General features: G+C 35.1%; 2 protein-coding genes across 3 annotated transcripts in view; one reads left to right on the plus strand and one right to left on the minus strand.

The window, feature by feature from the left end:
* Window positions 1-27,705, minus strand: part of LOC138697688 (luciferin sulfotransferase-like) — a 102,984-nt gene that overhangs the window by 35,244 nt on the left and 40,035 nt on the right. The gene's annotated exons all lie outside the window — the stretch shown is intronic.
* LOC138697686 (arylsulfatase B-like) overlaps window positions 19,104-27,705 on the plus strand; it is a 45,335-nt gene continuing 36,733 nt past the window's right edge. The window contains exon 1 of one of the 2 annotated variants that reach the window (XM_069823145.1): window positions 19,104-19,241. The gene's annotated coding sequence lies outside the window, so the exon portion shown is untranslated. Of the gene's footprint in view, window positions 19,242-23,568; window positions 23,697-27,705 lie in introns of those variants that run through there. The other variant, XM_069823146.1, reaches the window with a different exon arrangement.

The following is a 27,705-nucleotide window of genomic DNA, read 5'->3' on the forward strand; positions in this document are numbered from 1 at the left end:
AATAATTTGTAACATATTTTCGTAAGCAAACTATACGAGAAAGAGATCAACATGTTAGGTATTGTTTTGGCAATATGAAATTCATTGGTTTGACTAAACAATTGATTCACGAGACGTAACCTAAAAATGTATTTTGTTAGACCACACGAAATTATTAGTACTAACTCCGAAAACCGAATACCCTTAAGAATACTTATTCCTAATAATTTTTACTATTCTAGTTATAATTGTAGTCTCCGTGAGCATAATTTTATTTCTCCTTCATTATCTTCTTTCGGTTAAATCTGAAAGAACATAACGCCACTAGGGGAAGTTATCCCCACTCTCGCAGCAAGCTTTACGCTTTCTTGGTGGTGTCACTGCTATGCTTTTTCCTCTTTTTGACATTATTGTAATAAAAATCTAAACACGAAAGAAATTCATTAAAATGTGAAATGTTATTTCTACCGATTACCCACCTGAACTACCACACCCAAGCTATTATATTTATTTACACTTACCAGACTATAGTCTTGAATTGTAACCACAACGCAACGCAACACATAAAATAACTATTACGTATTAATATTAATATAATCCATGGCGCTACAGCCCGTGAAGGGCCTAGACCGACCAGCCGGCTGCTGGCCTCACGCCCACGTGCCGATGCAGAGGTGGACGATCATCCAACCAGGATGGAGTATCGTGTGGTTAGCACGATGATCCCCCCAGCCGTTATAGCTGGCATTCGCAACCGGATTTCGCTACCTATCGTAACTCCTCAAGTGCATCACGATGCTCGGTGGGCACCGGTCCCATACACTGGCCGAAATTTCAAGATAAAATTTCTTCCCCCATGAGGACTCGATTCCAGCGCGCATTTCGTAACGCGAATCCTAGACAGGATGCCTTAGACCACGACACCACGGCGCGGGACATTAATATTAATACTGATATTAATTATTATTAGTATGTTCAAATTTCACTAGCTTCCAGTAACCGGCTCAAAAATCTAGTACTTACTTACTTACTGGCTTTTAAGGAACCCGGAGGTTCATTGCCGCCCTCACATAAGCCCGCCATTGGTCCCTATCCTGAGCAAGATTAATCCAGTCTCTACCATCATATCCTACCTCCCTCAAATCCATTTTAATATTATCTTCCCATCTACGTCTCGGCCTCCCCAAAGGTATTTTTCCCTCCGGCCTCCCAACTAACACTCTATATGCATTTCTGGATTCTCCCATACGTGCTACATGTCCTGCCCATCTCAAACGTCTGGATTTAATGTTCCTAATTATGTCAGGTGAAGTATACAATGCGTGCAGCTCTACGTTGTGTAACTTTCTCCATTCTCCTGTAACTTCATCCCGCTTAGCCCCAAATATTTTCCTAAGAACCTTATTCTCAAACACCCTTAATCTCTGTTCCTCTCTCAAAGTGAGAGTCCAAGTTTCACAACCATGCAGAACAACCGGTAATATAACTGTTTTATAAATTCTAACTTTCAGATTTTTTGACAGCAGACTAGATGACAAAAGCTTCTCAACCGAATAATAACAGGCAATACCCATATTTATTCTCCGTTTAATTTCCTCCCGAGTGTCATTTAGATTTGTTACTGTTGCTCCAAGATATTTGAATTTTTCCACCTCTTCGAAGGATAAATCTCCAATTTTTTATAGTTCCATTTCGTACAATATTCTGATCACGAGACATAATGATATACTTAGTCTTTTCGGGATTTAACTTCCAACCCTATCGCTCTACTTGCTTCAACTAGAATTTCCGCGTTTTCCCTAATTGTTTGTGGATTTTCTCCTAACATATTCACGTCATCCGCATAGACAAGAAGCTGGTGTAACCCGTTCAATTCCAAACCCTCTGTGTTATCCTGAACTTTCCTAATGGCATATTCTAGAGCGAAGTTAAAAAGTAAAGGTGATAGTGCATCTCCCTGCTTTAGCCCGCAGTCAAAAATCTAGTAGGGTACAATTTTAATTTAATGGAACTCCAGTCTGTCTCAACCGCCAACATTAACTATCATTTGTAGTATTTGTCAGTATCAAAATTCGAAACGAAATTGGCAAAAGAAAATTCAACCTGCAAACTATAAAATCATCACAATCCACTAGCATATGTAGTAATGGTGGAAAAATTGGTAGGTTTCACCCTTAGGGCGATTAAGAGAAATGAACCAGCTCTGTGATCTCCAAACCGTGCTACTACTGCTTAGTGATACGTTGCTACCCTACCAGCTTTTATGGTTTTTTGGTCAGGCTTTCCTTCAGGAGGTTTCTCTTCAAATTTTTCTAAATTCCTTTAGTGAAATCGTGCACACCGGCAATTATTGTAAGACAAGTGACCAAGAGGCTTGGAGCTCACGCAATGTTTTTCCAGCTACGCTATTCTTTGCAAGGACGCGTTCCTATACGTACTTCCTCCAGAAGTCCATCATTTGTCAATATAAATATCCACACAGAGGTTCTCTGAACTATATAGGTAGACCTACAATTTTTTGATGTTGAAAACGAAAAAAAAATATATATTTTTTTTCACCGAAACTGACAAAAAAATTCCTCTCGGTGTATCCTTAAACAGAGACAACAAATATTTGAAACAAAAAGGCAGACAATTTGAACATTTTTTTTAAATTTGTGTGAATAAATTATGTTTAACTACTTATATTTAGTTATGTTTTACATTAATTACCCCTACTGATCTGCGTATCACACAAAACAAGTTGCCTGTGTAACCAGAACATGCGAGCGGCTCGACCGTGAGCCGGATTGCTACGTTGCTGTTTCACTACAATCTATTAACCCAGTAAGCTTATATGTTTGTAGTATGTGTAAAAGCCAGTTATTAGGAGTGAAACTCACTTAAGTCTAGGAATAGAAAACCGTGCTGACTACTGCTTAAGTGGTGACAAGTTGCTATCCTACCAGTTTGTGTGTGTGTGTGTTGTTTTTTTTTTTTGTTAGGCTTTCCTTCAGGGGGTTTCCCTTCAAATTTTTCTAAATTCCTTTAGTGAAATCGTGCACACCGGCAATTATTGTAAGACAAGTGACCAAGAGGCTTGGAGCTCACGCAATGTTTTTCCAGCTACGCTATTCTTTGCAAGGACGCGTTCCTTATAGTTTATACGTACTTCCTCCAGAAGTTCATCATTTGTCAATATAAATATCCACGAAGCGTACGGTATGTACTGTGTCATAGACAACCACGATCTCAAGAAACAAAAAGAAAACATTTTCACCTATGATCTGTTGGCCAGTGAAAAACAAAAAACTCCTGATGCATCAGACCATCAAAACGAAGTCTTTATGTCTAAGACCAGTATTGACAATAATTGCGTTCCATACGTGAGCTTCACCTTGGACTAAATAAAAAAACTGGCTGGAAAACATATTTTCTTTATACTTTAACGTCAAGGCCTTATACACAATGCGAACTCGCGCAAAATAAAATCAACACATCAATTACGCATTAATTATATGTTTTATAGCCATCAATTAACCTTAAGATAACAACGTGGATAGTATTCACGCAAGGTTTCGCACAGTTAACCTCAGTCCAACGCGTTTCCGGAACCAGCATAACGTTTTCATGTAATCACGGTGTATCTCCGTTGTAAAAATGACCTAGAACAATGGAATTAATTCCTGCTAAGCCACTAAAAATGTTACTCAATCGGACATCTCCCTTGGTCCCTCCGAAACTCTCGGAAATTAAAATAACTATTCCTTCTTTTGCACGTGAGGGAGCGGTAACAGTGTAGAATACATGTACTGTCATTCGCCTACTTCTCTTTCTAACGATATAAATTCTTCTGTAGTTTCTTGTTCCTCAACATCATTATCACCATCCCCGTCTTCCTCTTTTTTCTTCCAGCTCTTCATCTTCACTATTTTTTCTCTTTTAATTACTCTTACAAAGCTTCAGCATCATTATCTGCATAATTTTCCACATTACCTTATTGTTCTTATAATTCTTCTCTTAATTATCCTTTCCTTCCTAATCCCTATGATCTTGTTCTTCTTTCTGCATTCTTTGTCGTCCGCTATTATATTCTCATTCTTGTATCTCTAATGTTCCACAATATCTATTCTAATTCTTCTTCTAAATCTTTCATCATCATAATCATCATCATCATTTTATTATTATTATTATTATTATTATTATTATTATCATTATTATTATTAACTTTCTTCTTTCCTTCCCCTATTCCTTCAACTCCATTCTTCATATTTCTTCTTATAAAATATCGTTTCCCTCCCGGGTTCTTCACCTCCGTTTTTGTACATTATTTAGTCAATCTGGATCAAATCGGATTTGTCATTTGATACAGATTAACTCAAAATATTTGGATTTCTTCCACTATTCCTCTAGCGCCGTTCTTTTATAATTATTATTCTAAAACTCCGTCTTTTTCTCCTGTTCCTCCACCTCCTTTTGTTATATTTCTTCTTCTAAAATTCGGCCTTTTTCTCCTGTTCCTCCACCTCCTTTTTGCTATATTTCTTCTTCTAAAACTCGGTCTGTTTCTCCACTTCCTTTTTGCTATATTTCTTGGTTTTTCCCTCTATTTTTCTGTCTCCTTGTCGGCTATATTTCTTCTTCTTAAACTTGGTCTTTTTCTCCTTTTTTCTCTTCCTTCTTTTTGTTACGTTTATTCTCCCAAAACTTGGTCTTTTTTCCCTGTTCCTTTTGCTATATTTCTTCTAAAACTTGTTCTTTTTCTCCTCTTCCTCCACCTCCTTCTTGTTATATTTATTCTTCTAAAACTTGTTCTTTTTCTCCTCTTTCTCCACCTCCTTTTTGTTATATTTATTCTTCCAAAACGTGGTCTTTTCTTCCTGTTCTTCCACCTCCTTTTTGCCACAATTTTTCTTCTAAAACTTGGTTCCCCTCCCCCGGTCCTCTACCTCCTTTTTGCAATATTTCTTATTACAAAAGTTGGTCTTTTTCCCCTGTTCCCTCATCTTATTTTTCTATATTTCTTCTTCTAAAACTTGGACTTTTTCTCCTTTTCCTCTACCTCCTTTTGCTTTATTTTTTCCTCTAAAACTTGTATTTCCCTTGTTGCTCTACCTCCTTTTTGCCATATTTCTTCTTTTAAAACTATTTTTTTCCTGCTCTTGCACTTCTTTTTTATTACCTTTCTTCTTCTAAAACCTGGACTTTTCCCCTTGTTCTTTCAATTTCTTTTTGCTATATTTCTTTTTATAAAACATGATCTTTTCCCCCTGTTCCTCCATCTCCTATTTGCTACATTTCTTCTTCTAATATTTGACTAGCGTAATATCAAAGACGGATATCTGACCTTAATCGAAATTTAGATAGCTGTGGTTTCTTATACAATTTTTCATGCTCTTTCCAGTTATAGTGAAACCATATGCAAACTCTAACACCACATTTATAAAATAAATTGTGTTAAATATTACAAAGAACACTGTGAATTAAAAAATTGCCTCTAGATCAAAACTATGGAGACGACAGATGTCCGAGTTTGATATTAAACTACTCATTTGATCTTTTATCTTCTTCTAATCCGCATAACATTTATTCTTCTTTTCGTTTCTCATGTTCTTCCTTCAGCAGCTTCATTATTATAACCACTATTAACCTCATCATGTTACTATTTATTCATCTCTCCTTCTTCACGTCTCTTAAAAATATTCTAATTCTCATCGTATTATTTCTTCTTTCCCTTCTCATAATTCTCGGTCACACAATCCTTCTTACCTCTGATTGAAGTTCTGGCTGATATGTACCGGCAGTACATTTCACTTGACGATATGTGTCAGAGGAAGAACAATTGTTTGTATGCATCTGAAGTCTGACTAGTGTAATATGTTACCAGTCAGCGATGATGCCTTATTGGTGTCATTTATGAGGTTCAAACCTGTCTCTGGACAGTTAATTAAACAACAACAAAAACAACAATTCTTCTCTTAAGTAATCTAACTCTTCTGCTTCTCTTCTGCCTTTTTTCTTCTAATTTTCTTATTTAATATTATTTCTGTAATTTTCATTTCCTTCTTATTTCATTAATTACCCACTCTTCTACTTCTCAGTCTCTTCTCCCGTACCGTTCCTATTACTGTTAACACAGCACCAGACAATTACGAATAGCAGTACTCTTACTGGGAGATTCGTAAGGCTGAAGGTCATATTTCATACACCACAAAACATACACTACAGTACTAGACAACTGACAAATACCCCTCCATCCACATAACATGTATTCGCGTTAAAAATCGATGTCACGAAGATGATATAACACAAAATATAAATTCTATGCTTATCATAAAAATTCACTTCTCTTCTCAGGTTACGAAATAAAACCAGGTTTATCGATTAGGCCTTAAACTATCAATTATAAGACAAATATAAATTAAATCTTTATTGCGCATCCAAAGTAAAAACAAACTTTCGTGACGTAGTTCCCTATATTAAGCCAAGACCAAAACTACATAATATTTAGAATAATAACTTCCTTACAAATGGCTTTTAAGGAACCCGGAGGTTCATTGCCGCTCTCACATAAGCCGCCTCAGTCCCATTCCGAGGCTTATTGTATGGATTCGTAACAAGCTGTTTTTTTACGGTGATGGGATGTTAGCCCTTCGCCCAACCCCCTATCTGGAGGACCACCTCTTATCCGCTGTCCACGACTGCTTATTCAAAATATTCGCAGTTACCCTCCAGATCTGGAGGCCGTCTCCTCTATCCGCAACCTGAGGATGCGCCATGCCGTGGTGATAGGGACCCACAATACATGGCAATAAATAAATAAATAAATAAATAAATAAATAAATAAAATAAATAACTAAATAAATAAATAACTAAATAAGTAAATAAATAAATAAACATATTATTATTATTATTATTATTATTATTATTATTATTATTATTATTATTATTATTATTATTATTATTTCAGTGCATTACATTATGACTTCACCCTCTTTGGTGATATCTGGTGTTAGTATGCAACACTGCAGAGACGGTCAAGTTAGCCATTTAGGAACTACTCTTACGTGGTCTCACTACAAATGCAGTTGTTGAATTACATATATTTAAATACTTTCCTTTCCACGCTACGGATATACGTTAGGTACGGTATACAACAGACTACGTATTTCAGTACGTTTATTGCATGTCCTAATACCAATCGTCTGCATTTTTCTATCTGTCAAGTCGCTGATTACTAGCTAATTTGAGAACCAGTGATGACCTCTACAAGTGAGATATCGAACTAAACCTTGGCAATCTCAGAACAAACAATGGAGAATCCAGAAATGCATTTGACGGAAGAGGGGCATAAAACTCAATTCAGGAGCCTAAGATTAATGAGGTTGGGGAACCGGAAACTTACAACGGAAACTCACGTGTTGAGATATGTACACGTACATTGTTCCACCTGCAACTGTAGACCATTTCAATGAACACTATTAAGGTACCGGTAGGAAATTGATGGCCAATTAAATTCAACAAAAGTCTGTGTCGGCAGAAGTTCTGCATCACCACAGCCTGATGTACGAGTATACAGCATTTCTATTGTCACTACGTATATAGACATGTGTGTGAAAAAAAGTGTGAAATGTCCTCGAAAATAATGTAAGCGTCAATTAGGAAGGAAAACTTGTTTTAAGTACGTTATTAAAACAAAATCACGCACGTAAACACAATGAGTGGAAGAAAACTTACCAAACTAAGGCTAAAATACCGCCCCAAACAGAGATTGAGTTCCCTATTTGCTACATATTTTATGTAAATTTTGACATTTCCAATAAATCAAGAAAACATATAAAGAATCTAGAGACACGAATATCTCACTTTCGAAAGCTTCTGTACATAGCAGATATCACTAGAGAGCTTCGCAATTGCTTAACGCACTGAAGGGACACTGTGACTAATTTTGAAACTTTTAAAGTTTTTGATTAATTTCTTTCAAGTTCGGCGAGTTTGTTGTGTCTGTACGTTTCAATATCAGTACCAAATTTCATCAGTTTCATTAATTAGTTCCTTAAGTATTAATTTTCATGCATTTTAATGATATCAAATTATGCGTAAATTAAAAACATCCCTGACGGCTTCAGAATTGTTTTTGCTTTTAAAAATCTTCTGTGAAGGAACTTACATTTCATGATAAAGAAAACTGCTCATAAATTTTTAAATTTGAGAATTGGTTCATGAGATAAAAATGTTCTTACAAATCATAAGTTTTGCTTCATAATTGTCTTTAACTTTTAGAAGTTAAAAATTCATATAATGAAGATTTTTCAGTGAAGAGCTGATTTCATACATAGCTTTGTGTATTGCAATATGCTGAGTATTTTTCCAAAGTTTCATGTAAATGTTAGTGCAAACACTCGTGATGCCCCACTTCGATTACTATGATATTCTGCTTACTGACCTAAGCGTTACTTCGGCGCAGAGACTACAACGTGTTCATAATATGTGCGTGCGTTTCTTCTGCAATATTCGCCGGGCTGATCACGTAACACCATCCCTCGAAATGTTGTCCTGGCTCCGTCTAGAAGATCGTAGGAAAATCCACTGTCTTTCCCTTCTCTTTCACATATTGCATTTCTCCACTCCTGTCTATCTTGCGCCTCGTTTTCAAAATTTATCCACCCATCATAACCTAGACACACGATCACAACACTCCTCAATATTATCCATTCCCTCCCACGGAACATCCTCATATTCATCTTCTTTCACTGTGGCTGTTCCTCGGCTTTGGAATTCCTTACCGAGTAATATCAGGGACTGTCAGACATCAAACCAATTTAAGAATAGACTAACGAAATATTTTTCTAGCAATTCTTGTTAACAATAATAGTTGTTTCAAGTTTCTCAATGTTTCATGGTTATATATATATATATATATATTATTATTATTATTATTATTATTATTATTATTATTACTATCACTATTTCTTACCAATGTTTATTATTGTCACACTAACATTACTTATCCAACTATCATTATTTACTTTCATGTTGTTTTATGGTCTAGATATTAATGTAATAACTATGTAACCAATTGTATTCAATTAGAATTAGAGTCTGGCTGGGCGGAAGAGAAGGCCTACTGGCCTTAGCTCTGCCAGATTAAATAAATAAATTATTATTATTAATTATTAATATTATTAAATTGGAGCAAATGGAAGCCGCTAGGAACTTTATTATTGACCAAAAACATAGTTTTGAGAAAACGCAATTTTTAGTGGGTGTGGCATTTTAAAAATGGTTGCCAGACATTTAAAAGTAGCAGACGGAGGCTACTGTTCGCACTTCAGGAGAAGATCCGAGCAAGAACTGTGAGTTTCTTCCTACTCTTACAACCAACTCCCAATACGGAACCGGCCGGCCAATGACTAAGCCTTGTTTGTCCCTCATGATATCTGACACCACCCTCATCCACCTGCTCCTTCAGAGGAGCTGAGTCATACTAGTTGACCCTCTCCTTTTACCCCGCAAGGACCATACCATCCACGCAGGTACCTTCTCGTGAAATTTGGACAGTAAATAGGCTATAGGACAGAATGTTAAACAAATGTATAAGATAATTATTTATGTAAAAATATTAATTTATTTATTTTTTCCATTTTGGCCAAACATTCAGTCCTAGTGTCCCTTAACAAAGGAAACTTCTTTTTCAATATTAAATTCTTTACATCATCATTTGCCTGTCAGGTAATGGGCCTATTGGCCTATTACGGTCTCCCGCCATCTTCGGAATGGTCGACCCACAAATTCTTTACGTATAAATGCATAAATTACATAAAATACACAAGTTCGTATCTGAAGGTCTGCGTCTGACTGTACAACAAGGAGAAGGACTCTTCGACATTTCCTATGATTCTACTTTTAGTGTCAGAATGAATGATGGCATCGGCTCTTTGCAGTTGAGCATCACAGAAGAATAGTCACCAATTTCCAGAAAAGTGATTTCGATGTTGCTAATGCCTCAGCATCGTACATTGCGAGCAGGCATTCTCGACTGTAAACATAAAATCAAGCAGCAATGTTAGCAATTCTATAGTGAGGGTTGAAATGCGAGTTATGCTGCGGATGTGCGTGTTGTATTTTGATGGAGTCTTCAACCAAAGTTTCCAGCCACGTTGTGACCGACGGCACAAAGATAACGAAGGGTATCTTCTTATATTCCTCATATGTATCAATGATACGCGAAATTCTTGTCTCAAAATCTGTGTATTTCTTCTTCCTGGGTGGAAAGTATCCTGCTTCCAAATTTCTCGAAATCCTGGTGAACCCTAGCGACGTCTCTCTGGAGCAACTCAAGAACATGGTGAAAGGAAGGATGTGGTTTCCCCATTAAAGTGTTGAACCGCCTGTGCCATGTTTCGCTTGTATTTATGATGCTAGGCAGATTTTCCCTGGTTCGGATGTAACAATTGCATGTTCGCGGAGAGAACATTGGGTGTCATATGCCCCTGCAGCGTCTCCGACCCTTCACATGATTATCTTCAAAGTGGTCAAAGACTGGGGTTAGATCATTAATAGTATTTTCTCGGCGCATGTCGAAAGCATATTCATCATCATCATCATCATCATCATCGGGCATAAAGGCTAAACCTATTAGAGTGAAAATGGTCTTTGTGAAATGAATGCCTTCACTCATCGTCAACGAAATCTGGAATGTGTGAAACCAAAAAATGAACTGATACTGACAATTTCAAAGTAAGGAATAAACAAAAAGTATGTTACCTTGGAAATAATGTGATTGTTACTTTATAGTGATGACAAAATACTTCGGTGACAAGTTACAATTTGGTGACGAAATCATCGGATTACGAAAGTGACTCGGTGACGAAATATGAAGGTAAGAAGTTATAATTTGGTGATGAAATCACCGGGTGACAAATTATTAAAATTCCGGTGTGGACAAATTATTAGACTAACCATATTATTCTTAATTGTTTTAAGTTTATCATTCTGTAGATTGTAAATGGGCATATAATGTTCAAAACACTGATCCTATATACTATTTCAATTATTGTGACAAGACTCATTCCACAGATAAGAGACTGATTTTCTGATAATGAGTGCAAATTCATGCAAGATGGTGTGCTCCATGCCATAGAGCGAAGAACGTTTCGAAATTTCGTCAGGATTTCCACACCAAAACAAGTGGCCAGGCAACAAATTCGACATGAACCCAATCGAGAATATCTGGTATTTTAAGAAGAGATTGAAGAAAATCATCATTACCTAAAGTTTTACTCATAGAATCATTAACAGCTATTTGACACAGAGACACTGCAATTCGGGAGTCTTTCAGAAATCTTATACACAACGTGTCAAAGAGACTTGAAATGCCCACTAAGGAGAAATGAATGCATACAAAATATTAATATGTATTAATTGTTAGCATAGATCATGCATTATGTAAATGCATTCTTTTTAAAAACAAATAAAAAATGTATACAAGTAATTATATTTAGTCTAATAATTTCTCCACGTAGGCTATGTGTGTACTGAACGTACGCACAGTATTTTGGGGATGTGATAGGAATTAGAAGATCCTCACCCGGATCTAAACCGTAGGCCTACATGTACTTACAGCATGACAAGGGAAAGATCTTTATGATTATGGTCGCAAAAAACGTCAAGTTTCACAGAAGTTGTAAGACTGAAGGCATTAATTTAACAGTAGCCCGTTAAATGAAGGCCTTGTAACAACAAGGCAATTAGTTAGATAAAGTGTTTTACAAATGAACATGCATAGTCAAGACCGGTAGCCGTCCACACAACTACAATGCGGTAAACCGCGGCGTGCCCGTCATTTTCGTACGGCGTTGACGTCTTTGTAGAGCGGAACGGAAAAATGTTAAGCGGCTTGCTGCGCAAGCTTAAATTAAGCAATAGACAAACATTTCTATTTGGATGTTATTCACAACGATCCTATATATTGGTTGTTTCTACTTCAGATAGAAAAGCAATAGATTTTGACATTCACAAAAGTGGAGATAAACAAAACGCCTAAATGTTTGTGACACTTCGCGCACGTAAGCTGATTTTTTTTTCATGCAGTTATAAGGACATAAAACATAATCATGCTGTAATATTAAAACATAATGTTAACAAATTCATCCTCTAAACACTCACTGCCAGATTAAATCATGGCAAAATACATACCGTAGTAGTACACAGTTAATTGCAAAGACTATTACCTGACGAATGACCTTGGTGCAAGACGAGATGCATACCTTGCAGGAAATATCCGAACTTTACTGCCCTTCTACGAGAAACTGAGATTTCCCCGAGCACTCAATCCCCATCTCAAAATATTATACAGAGTGTTTTAAAAAATAATCAATATTTTCATAAATCATATTAATCAAAACAAGAAAAAAAGTATAATGCGCATTACTCCTAAAATTAATATCTTGCGAGTACTAGTCAGTGGCGGTGCGTACTATGCGTTCAATTGTTCAGAGAACCCCCCAGGAAAAACAAAGCAAAACAATTTAATTGTTTAAATAAATTTATTTATAATTTACACTATCATTCTTTGTTTATTCTTCATCTTTAATAAGTTTACTTGGGTCCATTTTGGATTATCTTTAAACCAGTATCTTTCATTTTGGGTGTAAACATGACCTAAAAATAACATAGCTTCCACGAACATTAAATTCTCACGATAATTACTCTGAACTTTCTTCGATTAAAACGCGTTTAATTCAAAATAGAGTGAATAATAAAAAATTAAACCAGCGAGGTAGCTCTTTCGGCAGCGTTTGATCCTCGCATTCGGGAAGTTCCAAGTTCAAATTCCGTGGACGGCCAATCTGACAGGGGTTCTTCATGGTTTCTTTCAGTCACAAAGGTAAATGCCGGAAAGTAAATTTAGATATCGCCTTAATCATCAAAATCATAAACACTAAAACAAAATCTAAACAATCAGTTACATGAACAGAATCCACACAAGACAATATAAACAGAAACTCAGTATAGTGAATGGCCTATTGATAGCCTATACCTGAAGATCCTACACACGCGATATGACCATGGATGTTACAGTGTGTATAAATAAATTCATAAAAAATAAATTACACAACGAAATTATGGCATGGCGTTTCGAGCAGCGCCATTTCAAACAGAATACGAATATATTTGAAGTAAATACGATATAAATTAAACAAAGAAAATCCTTCTAACTTCCTAGATAGTAATGAAGTTCATAAACATACGTAAGAAAGATGTACTTATTTATCCCAAAGTCTGTTCAAACCGACTAGACAACAGACAAAGTAACATGCTATAAATCTGATAAACTTACTTCCTGCAAATGACATGCTTGGCGAAGTAAGAGCGCAATAAACTCAGGAAATGCGTGTCATTACCCGGTGAAGAATATTTTATTGTCTAGTTTTCCTTCTTTAATATCAAAGTTACAACAATGTCCTGCACTTCTTTTATAGCAAAGAGGGACTGTGTGGAAGATCTATAAAATAAATTACAGGTCTGAATTAATTAAAGAAGTTACGAAAATGCGTTTATGTGTGTGCGTGCGCGAGCGTGTGTGTACCGATGCAACGGACGCGAGTCATTCTGCATTTAGACCCCAGTTAATACTATGTTATACATAAAAATCGTCGGAAATAGGTATGAGATGAGTGGAACTCCAAAATACAAATAATAAGCTCCAGAAATACCGTTTAGATAACTCAGGCAGATATTGTAGACATCCCAAATATCAGCGGGTCTCGCCAGCTAGGCGTCCTCAGACTGGCATCAAGGTCACTCCTCTTATAATAGCGAGTCTGTCATCGGCAACACTCCCATATAAACGAGCAGGTTTTGCCATTTGAGCGTTTCACAGAGAAACATCTGAAAAAAATATGTAAAAACCGAACATATTATGTTAAATATGCTGGGAATTTAAGTCTAATCCGCGTCCATTTTTGAGTCACGGCAATGACAACTAATGCTGTTGATCGATCAAAATATTTAATCGATTAACTATTTGAATTTAATGTATTAATCGATAGATTAATCGAGTTTTGATCGATTTGAAAAATGTTTTAATATACTGTAATACACAATTATTGTTAAATTTAACTTGTGTTCTGTGATAAGCATAAGTATTAAATGTTGTATATCTGTATATATATTGTATCGTTATACTACAAAACACCTATTTTAATTATTTACTAACATATTATGAGGCTTATAACTTATTGAGTCAATTTCTCCGGGAATTTTTTAGACAAACATAAATAACGAAAAGCATGAAAACTCACCCAGTTAATAATACTGCTTCATCCATGATTTTAAACACGTGAGTGCATTCACATGCTCCGAATTAAGTGCCGCTCTACGTTTTGTAACAAGTTTTCTGCATAACTAAACACGAAAAAACTTTTTTTCTGTCAAGCACTTCTCCACGATCGTTCAATTTAAATCCAAACGTTTCACCGAGTTTACCTCATTCTCATATGACATAATGGAGTTCACACTTTTAACAGACTACAGAAAACTGATTTTTTTTCTTCATCAAACTAGAACACAACCTTCATATACAAATTCAGTACAGAAACTGCAACAGCAGTTGTAATCGAATTACCAGATTTTAGAAAGAGAAGAAGATAGTTACGCTCTCACTTGCACATAGTGTAGACATGACTATTTTATAAGGGATGAGGGGGACGAATCCCAGAAAAGTATGCATTTCATATGCTAGGAAGATGAGCTGACAACAAGGTGGAAGTTTTCTTGGAAAAACCATAAAACTTAAGGGTTTCGCGTTGTTTTTCATCTTTCAATAGAGATAGACTAGATCACTGTCCTCATATCTCCATCTCTTTCTGAAGTGTTTGTGCAAAGATTTTCCCTACTCTACCTGCTTTGAAGTTAGAAAATAACAGTACTATTGTGCTTTTAAGTAAGCAATTTCCGAGAGAGAAATATTGTCGGAATTTTAGTATGAGTTTGTATTAACAAAATAATAATTAATATCAACTACAACCGATTAATTTTAATCGACTCGATTATTCGATTAAATATTTTTGATCGATTAATCTTACAACAGAAATTGATCGATTAATCGATTAAATCCTAGAACACTAATGACAACGAAGGCAAATATAAAACTCAGCAAACTGTAGAGGGAATGGAGATATTAAATACAATGCGTAACAGGTTGGAAACTCTTAGTAAAGTAACGAAATGAATATCTGCAGGAAGAATTGAGCAATAGGATGTCGCACTCAGAAGTGAGGAAAATTCCAGTGGGAACAGGAATATTCTGTTCGTAAACGTACAGCCACTGCCATAAACGATTTCAACTTACAATTAGAGGATATGGAAAAGACCAAAACAGGGACTAACATACATCCGGATTGTCATAAACGACTCCTTGAACTTCGCGGACAGGGAGGAGATCAAGGTAGAGACTAACGTCCGTTCCGGATGCCTCAGTTGAAATGTTCTACAATTCAAAGGAAGCGAGATAGAACAATACGAGTCGAAGAAATCTGCGACCTTTGGCCAAATTCTTGTCTGAACTAAATGAGAGTCACCAACAAACACAGTTCACAGCAGTGGAGTAACGGTTAGCATGCCTGATCGTGAAACAAGAGGGCTTGGGTTCAAATCCCGGTTGAAACAAATTACCTGGTTGAGATTTTTTCGGGGCTTTCCCTCAACCTGTTAAGAGTAAATGGTGGGTAATTTTCGACTCTGGACTCATTTCCTTGGCATTAACTCAGACGCTAAATAACCATAGTTGATAAAGCGTCGTAAAAAGACCAATTAAAAACATAACAGAAACGAATGTAGCCAATGATATTACCGTTTTATACAGTAATTTATTTTCACAAACTATTATTTAAATGACGTACATGATTTACTATGCGCATGCGCCCACATAAGAAGATAAACTATCTTGTTATGAATTGCACACAAAAGACATTCTTCATATCTCAAAAGTAAGACATTTGATTTCATTTATAAATTGTGAGCCTTAAATAGATATGCGACAATAATGCTGCAAAAAAAAAAAAGACACATCAAATAACTACTCGTAAGTTATAATCATGTCACATAAATGTATTTTTGTATTAAACAAATGGACATTTAAAGGTGATATAAAAGGTGAAATATACGAGGGTATGCTGAAAAGTATTGCCTCCTATTTTTTTTGTCGCTGTAAATACAGTTTAAAATATTACTGATTCAGTGAACTTTCTGCTTTCAGTGACGCAAGTTTCGTATCTCTGCCAGTAGAGAGCTCTGAGTTATAGCCTGAAACAGAGTCCGTCATCCACGGACCCTGGATTTTACCAGATATCCAGAGTACCGCAATTCTTTGTGCCGGAAATGCCGACAAATCAGCCATTGTTATTCCTGCGCGCGCTATTTGCCGTATGTACAGTTGTATATGTTATTAATGTAGCTTATGTAGTCTAAATCAGAATAAAATATTTTTAATTTTATGGGCCACGGACACTGACCTAAATTGAGTTTTACTTTAAATGTTCCTATCCCAAGCATGTTGAAATGGAATAACAATGTCGGCCGATTGCACTACTCTGGGTATCCACGGACTATAGCCTGAAACATGACGGCGTGTATCTACACTATGTCGGTATGTTTGAAGAAGCGTGCTGTGATCGAATTTTTAACAGCAGAAAATGTGCCCTCGATAGACAGTCATCGTGGATTGAAGGCAAAATACAGAAAAAAATAAATACAAGAAAATACATAAAGGAAAATCATAATGATAACATTTCGTTGTGTACATAATGTAAATATATTATAAAAAAAATCTCTAATTTGAAAAGACAATTGGAAGTGAAGTACCTTAATTAAATATTATTTTTAATTTTTTTTAATTTATTTATTTTATTCCATAGATCTTACATGAGCAATGAAGTTATTGTCAAAAACTATTAAAGAAAACGCATAAAGCAAAACATTTCGTTGCGTTGATGATGTGAATATATTACAAATACAACTCTCTAATTTGAAGAGACATAATATTGAAATAAAATGACAAAATATTCTTGTGAATCCCACTAGGACAGTGGTTCTTAACCTTTTGTGAGTCAAGGGCCCCTTCTAAAATCTGGTGAAAGCTATAGGACCCCTCTCCTTAGAAAAATGTAAAAAAGTGACAACCATTTTTAGATACGCTTTTGCTTTTTACGTTAAAATAAAATAGTGAATATACATGTTAATTCTTTACGTGACTTCCACGGATTCCCCCCCCCCCACGAAGCCATCCATGAATCCCTAAGTGGTCCATGAACCTCGGATTAAGAAACACTGCCCTAGAAATCAACGACTGAGTGGCCGCCACTGAACTCCTCTTGCCTCATATTAAGAGCAACAATTGCCCAGTATTCTCCCACCTAGTCCAGGGTACGCCCGATTCCTGCCCGACTGACCATCTATGACAGTGATGTCAAAGCAAGCGCATTTTTCTGACCTTGACGTCGTGCGCGGACAGCAAGCGATAATTATGGAAAGAGGAAGGGTTGTGTATATGAATAAGCAACCTGTTGGATTAAGAAAACAGTGGTGCACAAACTTCAAACGGAACGTGAAATTTTATATCGTTATTTTTATATGGCTTCTTTCTGTTTAATTTTATCTATATTGTCTGTAAAACAAAAGTACTAACACTGATTTCTTAATATTGCACTTGTGTTTTAAATCTTAATAACATAATAGAGAGTTAAGAAGGAATATTCACTTAAATTCCATAGTAGTATAATATTATACTGTATTAAGTGGATGAAACACATCATTCATAAAGAAAGTGATATTCCATGAGTACGACATGATAAGTTGGAATTTATATTGATGGTATCTTTAGCCTTACAAAAGTAATCAATAAACTAATAAAAACAATATTACAGTACATAGCAAAGTTACCTACATAGGTACTGTATCTGTTTTAAGTGTAACTAATATTATATAACAAAACTCTTATCGCATTATGCTTTTAAGGTGATATTTGTGAGAAACTTTCTATCATCAGAATATTAAATTATTTTCTCGAAATCTGCTGAAGCTACAGAGCTGACATTTTTACAACACATGGGCACGTATCTTTTGCTTATGATGTAACAGTAGTTGCTTTGTTAATTCATTTCCTTACAAACAATTCCCATGCGAATATTTTCGAAATTTTCAATACACTATCTTCAGTAATACGTATAATATACGGTATATTAGATTTACGAAAAAATTCTGTAAGGCTACTAAATAAATAGGCCTATACCTGAAAATTTCACTTTTCTATAAAAAAAATCAAACTTGTGAAAAATGAGCATTAAAATTAAAACTTACATTCTTATAATGCACTTATACTTCTCAGGCAAAACTAAAAATTAACATGGATACAGTTTTAATAATCTATTGAATCAGTGCTGGTCATCCCTGAATATAGCTCGACCAAGCGGCATATACCACCTCTTTCGTCTGTCTCTTTCCTTTCCGCTGTAAAGCGCTCAGGCTCTCCAGGGCTCTAAAGCGCGCGCTTGCTCCTGTGGGCATCAATTGACATGCCTGATCTATGATCTAGTCTTCTAGAGGGTTCTGCAGCCGAAAAGTTTTGGAAACATTATTACAGAATTTCACTTTCATTTCTGCAGCTATCTAAAATTCAAGATAACATATAAATTCTTCGACGTTAAAAATACAGCAATTAGTACACCATTACAGTTATTACATTGAATCCTTTCATTGAAGTCTCCTTCTTCTTACTAACAGTCACTTCCATAATTTCAAGGATTTTAAGAGAAAAATACAATATTTCACATTATATTGAATTTCTTAGAAAACCTTAAGAAAATCGTGTGTTATCGGTAACATGCAATCGAACGCTGCTTACTTCAGAACTGTAATGCCAACACTTTCAGAGAATGAGGGGAAGAAAGCGAAAATTAAAAGATGCACTATGGAATGGAATATTTCTGCAGAAGTCCATGAGAACACGAATCAGATTTTAAGAGATTTTCTATTGAAAGTATTTTAAACGAGCTTTGAAACGTGTCATCAAATATCTCGAGCATTTCCTAGAATTGAAGAATCGTCATGTTCTTGGAAGTAAATGAAGGCAGTGGAGTAAGGTTTAAAACGTGCGCAGGAAGGAAATCTCCTCTGCGCTGAAGAAACTGGCGGTTCCATCCGAGTTGTTGGAAGTGATGCACCAGCCTTGCATTAGTGACGACGTGTCAATCTTAAACGGATTGATCCAATAAATCATTTTGGTAAGTGAGAAATAATTAGTTCGCATTATTTTACACATTAAATTCTACAGGGACATCATTTTATTTTTACTAACATTTCTAATATTAACCTGGCTATACCTCTGGATCAACAGGAGAACAGAAAACACCGTTTGCTACACCCTTCCACGACTGGAGTTCGATGATACTGGCATAATATACAAACAAATCACTTTACTAGGTATAGGAGGGAAGAAAAGTAGTTCATCCATTTACGTAAACTAGGAAATATCACGCTTTTGAGCTTGATAATTTTCATTAGGTTTTTGTTTAATCAAAATACAGTACAGTATTAACAATGAGTGTTTTTACTCACGAACTGAGCTGTCCATGCGGACGTATTCATTATGCAGTGTATATTACACTGTCTACAGCACATTAGCGTACAATATAGAGAATGAAGTTAAATTGAAAAATAATCATAATATGGATATTTAAACACATTTTTGAAAATGGTGCCTGTTCATTTCGATACAGGCTTCAGTTCTTCTGTGCCTATTATCGCACTATAGACTATTGTACCTAATTCCAATTACCAGTTTCGTCCTTCGTATTAGTAACTCATGTTGAAATACTGCAGCCCTACCTGCTCTATAAAAGAGTACCTTACGTACTGTAAATTCAATCTTCACCTCTGCCCGATCCGAAAAGATAAAATTACTCAGACATGCTATCTACTGTCCGTCCAAGTGGTTATGTCGCAGGGTCATAGAATGGGGAGGGAAATCACGTGACAGTTAATTACTTAACGAGGCCTTTTTATTTAAGTTATTTTAAACAGTTCTATAATATAACGCAGACGTCCAATTCCCAACAGAAATTAATGTTCTCAGAAAAGAACTAATAAGACAGCCTAGCCACTAGCCTTTACAGAGAGGCGAATAGAAGGTAGTGAAGGAAACTGGGATGCGAAGTAAGCAAATGGACGACAGTACCTGTGCGAAATTGATTCAATATTGAAAGCTCTTTTGTCACGGAAAACGCGAACATATTTTTGGATGTACTGTTTACTATGGCCGTAAGGCTACTATGGCTGTATATGCGGTCTTGGATCTGTGTGAGGACGGTTGAACTTCATTAGTAGAAGGGGTGGGAGTGAAGTACATTAAAAAACTCAGGTGCAATAAAAATTGAAGTAAAAATAAAATGATGTCCCTGTACGTTGTACGTTTAGTCAGCAGTTCGGAGACTGGTTGAAATCTCATAAATGTCACCAATAAGGCATAATTTATGAGGTATCTAAGCCAGGAGATAATAGGGTAGGATGGCCAGTTCCTTTCCCTCTTCACTGTATATATAGCTGGCTAGTAGCACATTATACTAATCAGACTTCACATGTACTGGTATACAAACAATTTTTCTTCTTCTGACACACATCAAGTAAGATGTACTCCCTGATAATAGATGTAGGCCTACCTCAATCAAAGATGCTTCTGATTTTTAAATAGTAGTAGTAGTAGTTTTATTTTTTCTGGCAGAGTTAAGGCCATAAGGCCTTCTCTTCCACTCAACCAGGTTTCAATAATATACATTAAAGACAAAATTATGTTATAGCGATGTACCGAAGTACATATGATATTTCCATGCAGGAATTCTGCGTTATCATATGATGAAAGATCGGTGGAGCGGAGAAAAATTCTCTCCGGCACCGGGATTAGAACCTGGGTTTTCAGCTCTACGTGCTGACGCTCTATCGACTAAGCCACACCGGATTCCAGTTCCGGATTGAATCCTTTCAGTTTAAGCGGCGTTCATTCCGTCGGGTCTCGGCCACTTAGTCACTCGTAATGAGTGCACCTCTGCACATTAGTGTGTTGGACATTGTGCCACTGTCACACATCTGTGACACAATGCATGAGGGTTGGCCACTAAAGGGAAACTAAGAGGTGGAGCTTAAACTGAGAGGATTCAATCCGGCTTCGGAATTAGAATCCGGTGTGGCTTAGTGGATAGAGCGTCAGCACGTAGAGCTGAAAACCCAGGTTCGAATCCCGGTGCCGGAGAGAATTTTTCTCCGCTCCACCGATCCTTCATCACAAAATTGTCATAAAATACAAAACAACACAAAAGAAGATACCTTAGAGATTACATAAATATAGTAGAAAATTATAAATAGTCAAGATCAGTTACATAATATAAGGAGAATATAAAATAAAGTAGAAAATTACATATAATCAAAATCAGTTACATAACATAAGGGGAATATATAAACTTTATAAGACATAAACTGCTCGAGATAAATTGGACAATTAAGCCCCAGTTGTATGATTGCAGAATAAATCTTGGAATAGCTATTCATGGAATAGCCTAACTATAGAATAAATAGAGTATCGTGTTTTATGACGTTCGTTTATTCCAAGGTTATCTATTTCATAGTTAACCGAATTGAAACAGAGGTTGGCAATATTTTAGATGGTGTTTTGTTTATAAAGTACATTCAGAATACCAGTAATTGTTGAAATTTATTTTCTGAACATATCATTATTTTGTGTACAGAGTTTATTATAAAGGAATGAGTAAATCAAAATAAATTAGAAGTCAAAATTATTAGATAGAAGATACACTTAAGCTAGTTGTGATAGTGAATGACTATAAGAACGTGATAGAAAGCAAAAACTGATGCCATAACTTTTAAACAAAGGATAAGAGCATGAGTCTATAGCTAGGTTATGATAATGCAAAACGTAATACTGATATAATATTGTGCTATGAATTTGCTTAAATTTAATTTTAATTATTTAAAAAATTACAATTTCTTTATAATGATGAAAGTGTGTTATGTGTTCCAATAATCATCAATCCCAGCACACTTTAAGCAGTGTCCATTTTTAGACTGAATCTTGCCAGAAATTCTTCATTGTTACACTCGTTTAATAGATAAAGTCTGTGCCTTATTTTCTTTATTTCCGCACTCTCAAAAATATATTACATGTAATTCATCATCACTACCAGAGATTCATGTCTAATCCTGCTGCCATTTCATATTTTATTCTCAGATAGAAATTTAACAGTTACTGAAAGCATGGAATAGCTTATTCGGAAGTTATCCTCCGAATAATGCACTATTCCAAGTTCGTACAATACATTTCTCGCATAACCTGGAATTAATTTTAACAGGACTTTATTCCGTGTTCGTACAACTGGGCCTAATTCACTTGAGATATAATATACAGTTAATATACTAATAGGAAAATACATGTGGGTTACAAGACATAAAAAGTTGAATAGCAAAAACGTACAATATAGCATACAGATACAAACGATTAAGTAATATATCAAGATAATAAAAAGGGGGGAAAAAAAGGAAGAGAGAGGAGAAAAAATAATAACTTCGTCATTTAAGATTATTTAGAAACTTCCGCAAGAGTCTACTTCTGTTCAATAAAAACATTTCTAAATGATCATACTATAATTCATACGACTGGAAAAGAACTGCAGTTTCACTTACTTCTAAAAGTTAAGATAAGGACCGAGCCGCCTTGATAACTCAGTTGACAGAACACAGGCGTGCAATGACTGTGGCCCCGGGTTCGAATCCCGGCAATTGGAGAACCGTTTTTGTGGTGATAAAATCAGAAACACGGACACTAACGGCAAGAATACAAGCAGCAGAAATGAGATTCCTGAGATCAGTAACTGGCTACACAGACAAGAATTGGAAATAGAAGAACTGAATGAAATAATAAACAAAATCAGGAAAAACTGGTGACAATATAAAAACAGAGTGAAAAAATCAGAATCCCTATTCTAGCCTTAAGATCTCATCCTAAAGGTAGAATAAACCTGGGTAGACCAAAGAAGAGATGGTCCGAACAATATAAAGTCGGAACGGATTAAATAGTCCAAATCATAAAGAAAGAAAGAATAACACGATCAGTGTCGAACACGCGTTTTTCCAGTGCGAGCCATTGTCCCACTGATTGAGATATTCGGTCGTCGACGTTACATTGAATTAGAACTGAAAGTTCCTCCTAATACGCAAGAAATGTCCACAGAGAGACGAATGATTTGTGCAGGAAGTAGAAATGTATTTTGGAAGAAGCGAAACTCCATTAAAAGCTTCAGTTTAGAACGACAGAAAATGCGAATCAAACACGTTCCTACCATAAATCAGAGTCGCTAGCAATGCACTGGCCCCCGTTGAGACTGTCCTGACATCACGGGTACGAAAATTAGGCATTTATGTTGCCCTTGTGGCGAACACAACAAGCACACTTGACCTAGAACAATCGCATCCTCGAAATAATAAAAATCCAGTGTATGTTCTTTGTGAATATCCTTTATTCCTTTACGCCTGAGCTAAGAAGACGGAAGTGGTGGGGAGATATATAATTGCAGTGCAGAAGGTGGGAGGCATGTTCAAAAGTCGAGAAAGAAGAAAAGTGTAGAGCTGTGTCAGTGAGCTGCAGGTGTCAGGATAATTGTGGCAAAGCAACAGTAAGTAGCAGATTAAGAATTAGTTACTTTGCCTCTGAAGTGCTGCCGTTTTTATTTTCTCACAGGATAAAGTAACATCCTTTCAGACTGTGGTGGTTTTAAGACTGGTGAAGATAAAGTTACATCAAATGTGTGTGATGCACTGTGATATATATTTTATTTATTTATTTATTTATTTATTTATTTATTTATTTATTTATTTATTTATTTATTTATTTATTTTAAATTTACACTTACAGTACAACAGCATTAGAAGACTACTACAATTTATTTATTTATTTATTTATTTATTTATTTATTTATTCATTTTAAATTTCCACTTACATTACTACAGTACCAGAAGACTACTATAATAAATTTATTTATTTAATTATTTATTGATATTAATGTTCTGGACAACAACCATTGTCCAATAAAAGTCCAGCACAGTGATACAATTAATACAATAATAAAATGAACAACTATGGTACAATTAACTATATAACAGTGACAATAAAAACAAATTTAAGAACATGTTTTGCAAACAATATTATTAAATTTATAGTAAGGAGTTAAATATTACAGAAAATATTACAGTTTTGTGCAGAAAAAGTTTACAAATACAGTAATATAAAAGCTAATGACATTGTCATGATCTAATACTTCTATACACTGAAAAGATTAAAATCACATACATACAAGTTAGCATTTTTAATGCATCTGGAGACCAGAGAGAGTGATTTAGAATTTCTAAAATAGAAAAGTTTGTGAAGTCTCATGTCCTTCATCGAAATACGAAAGCTGACACTGCTTAAGACAGATTCACAGTTAATGTCACCTGTAAAGAGCTTATAAGCAAACATTCTGATGGAGGCAGATAAAAATGTTAATGTATGACTTGAGGCTTTCCCGGCGTTTGATATAGAATAACTCTTCTCGGGTTCTCAGCCAGGTGAGTTGGAGATTAGCTTCCAAGCTTTCGACGGCTAGCTCTGCCATCTTCTTCAGGGATGAAGAGCTTACAAGCAAACATTCTGATGGAGGCAGATAAAAATGTTAATGTATGACTTGAGGCTTTCCCGGCGTTTGATATAGAATAACTCTTCTCGGGTTCTCAGCCAGGTGAGTTGGAGATTAGCTTCCAAGCTTTCGACGGCTAGCTCTGCCATCTTCTTCAGGGATGAAGAAGATGGCAGAGCTAGCCGTCGAAAACTTGGAAGCTAATCTCCACCTCACTTGGCTGAAAACCCGAGAAGAGTTATTCTAAAAATGTTAATTTTTTTTTTCTTTCGTCATGTTGATAATGTCAAAACAAGTGCTTATACAAATTTTGGCCACTCGACCACAATTACGAGGCCGTCCAGAAAGTGATTTTCACTGGGACCGTTTACAGAAAAATAGCACAATTGCTTGGAAAGATTTGTTGAAACAGATACAGCATTTGTTGCGCTATTTGTCAACATATCTCCCACTGGAATTGAGACATTTGTCATACCATGGGATCAATTTTTGTATCCTTGTGTCGTAGAAGTCAGCCGCCTGAGATCGGAACCAGCGTTTGACAGTTGTGTGCACCTCTCTGTCGATCCCATGATATGACAAATGTCTCAATTCCGGTGGTGAATATGTTGAAAAATAGCTCAACAATTGCTGTGTCTGTTCCAATAAATGTTTCCAATGAAACTATGTTTTCTGTCTGTTAAACGGTCCTTGGAGAACTTATTTTTTTACGCCCCTCGTAATTGTGGTCGAGTGGCCAAAATTTATATAAGCACTTCTTTTGACATTATTAACATGGTGAAAGAAAAAAAATAAAGTTTTTATCTGTCCCCATCAGAATGTTTGCTTGTTAGTCTACATAAGAATAAGTTATCGAGTTCTTGACGTCCAGCATACAAGCTTCGACATTTAGAGTACTCGCATTTTAGCTCATAGCTATACCCGGAGTTATTATGCAGAAATTTACGAACATAATGATATAAATTTGTTTTGAATATTTTTTAATTTAGCACAATCAGTAATTGTAATAGAGTTCTAAATTATAGATGCATATTCGAGTTTCGATCTTACTGATGTATAGTATAGCATTAAATAATATAATATAATATAATATAATATAATATAATATAATATAATATAATATAATATAATATAATATAATATAATATAATATAATATAATATAATATAATATAATATAATCTATACTAATAATAAATCTGTAGCCGAAATTTTTCTGGTAATTTTCGATTTTCCAAAAATAATTGGTCCTAACATACACAATTAATCACCCTGAAACCGAAAATAGCATTTTTGAAATTTTTGTTTGTATGCCTGTCTGTCTGTATGTTTGTTACCTTTTCACGCGATAATGGCTGAACGGATTTCGATGAAAATTGGAATATAAATTAAGTTCGTTGTAACTTAGATTTTAGGCTATATGGCATTCAAAATACATTATTTAAAAGGGGAGTTATAAGGGGACCTGAATTAAATAAATCGAAATATCTCGCGTATTATTGATTTTTGTGAAAAATGTTACATAACAAAAGTTTCTTTAAAAATCATTTGCGATAAGTTTTATTCTTTGAAAAATTTTGATAGGACTGATATTTAATGAGATAAATGAGTTTTAAAATTAAAATAACTGCCATCTAAGGCCGTGTAACGAAATAAAAAACAAATGACTTGGTTTGTAAGGAGCCTTGGACAACAACAATCGAAAGCTATGAAAGATAGACTACAGAGAATGTTTCTATGTTTGTATGAAGTAATATCGGAAGCTAAATTAACCGATTTGTATAATTAATTATTATTTCACCATTGGAAAGTGTAGTTTCTCTAGACGGACATAATACTATAATGTTATTACGGTAACTTCTGATATAATAATATAATATAATATAATATAATATAATATAATATAATATAATATAATATAATATAATATAATATAATATAATATAATATAATTTAAGTTATTTGAAGAGTTCAGAACCATAGTGGGCCAAGCTCCATTTACTGAATACGTAGAAAACAACAAGGGTTAAAATTAAGTTATTACCATAATTCAATGGAAACATATAGCAAGTGAAATAAAGTATAGGCCTACACATTAAATCTAAATTATGTCAATGTTCATTAAACTATGGTTGCATGTAATAACAATTAAGAAACATGTTAAAGGAATTGTCATTGCACCAAATGAGTGCTTTCTGGACCAAAATGATCGCATTTTAATTTAAGTACAGTTTAAATTAAGTAACATATTAAACGATTTATCCTACTATCAAACACGAATGTTCTCTGGATCAAACGTCCTATTTTAATTATGTAATTACTTTATATTTATTTTTAACAGGTGCAGCGGAGCGCACGGGTACGGCTAGTATAATATAATATAATATAATATAATATAATATAATATAATATAATATAATATAATATAATTCCTCCGAGATCTAGATTCTAGTACAATAAAAATGCAAACTTGCGGATGACCAAATGGTAAAAAAGTGCTGGTTGATACAAAATGTTGTTTTTATTTTGTTTTGTAGTATAAATAAATAAACAAACAAACATAGGTATAGTGGTCCATAAATCGCGCAAGGAAACGGCATAATGTAATTTATAGTTCAGAACTGAATCTAAAATGTTCTTATCAACATTTCCCCCCCCCCTCAAAATAAAACTGACATTTAATTTTTGGCAATATGGCAGTCCTGTGCAATGAAATCGTTAGTAATGTTGAGAGTAAGGAAGCTTTATCTACGGGAATCGTAGAATATTTATAACAAGTGCAGCGAAGCGCACGGGTATGGCTAGTTTAAAATAAAAATGCAAAGAAGGTGCATACTCACAAAGAAACTTCAATACGACACAAAACATTACTGTTTCAGATCTCGCCTGTCAGTGGTTGTTAATGTTTGAGGAACCACTAGTGGGGCATGTGAGAGCAATAAATCAAAAGAAAGAAAGTAGGATATGATTATATGATTCTGAGTCGCTTTCCTTTAAAATGATAAAATGGT

The sequence above is a fragment of the Periplaneta americana genome, chromosome 4 (genome assembly GCF_040183065.1).
Source record: "Periplaneta americana isolate PAMFEO1 chromosome 4, P.americana_PAMFEO1_priV1, whole genome shotgun sequence".
Lineage (NCBI taxonomy): Eukaryota > Metazoa > Arthropoda > Insecta > Blattodea > Blattidae > Periplaneta > Periplaneta americana.